Source organism: Strongylocentrotus purpuratus, unplaced genomic scaffold (genome assembly GCF_000002235.5).
Source record: "Strongylocentrotus purpuratus isolate Spur 01 unplaced genomic scaffold, Spur_5.0 spur5_scaffold_18, whole genome shotgun sequence".
NCBI classification, from domain to species: Eukaryota; Metazoa; Echinodermata; class Echinoidea; order Camarodonta; family Strongylocentrotidae; genus Strongylocentrotus; species Strongylocentrotus purpuratus.
In genome coordinates this window covers 33,959,219-33,959,936 of record NW_022145603.1, presented here as the reverse complement: position 1 = coordinate 33,959,936, position 718 = coordinate 33,959,219, and positions in this window count along the sequence as shown.

The following is a 718-nucleotide window of genomic DNA, read 5'->3' as shown; positions in this document are numbered from 1 at the left end:
TGCTTAGAGACATATTTGATGTATTAAGCGCTATATGAAAGCAATATATTATTATTACTGTTAACAATTTAAACTGATTTAAAATATGAATGTCAAAAGGTTCAATAGTAATTTTAAATGAGTTAATAATTAATATATGTTACACATAATTATCATTTCAAACAAACTTTACAAAAAATATACTATTCCCTTTACCTAGTATTCTGCAATATATAAAAACAAAGAAATGCCCAGACTTACTTCAAATTTTTTTTTAAAGAGTGCCTCAATCATCCATTGACTAACTTTGTTTAGAAATTAACAATGTTACAATAATAATAATAATAATAGTGGGTTCTTGTATAGCGCTCATGTCAGTCAGATTTGACCCTCCTGGCGCTCCCGATTATTACCCTGGCTTACAATCCACTCATAGCTAACTTTGTAAATCATTACATTTCCAGCTCTCTAATCCTTTAATCAAATCATGTCAATGAGAGGGGAAGAGGGAGAAAGGAATGCAAAAAGATGATGATAGGACGCCCCCCCCCCCTCCCACACACACACACACACCCTCCTAAATCAGTGGCCTTGTTAAAGGTAAAGACCACTTCTGGTCACGCCGTTTCATTGTAAAAGAAACGATGTGGAATCGATCAGTAAAGGTAGATCATCTAGCATATAAGTATTGGTGTGTATTGCAAGGTTCTGGAATCATGAAAATGATAAGAAATTTGGC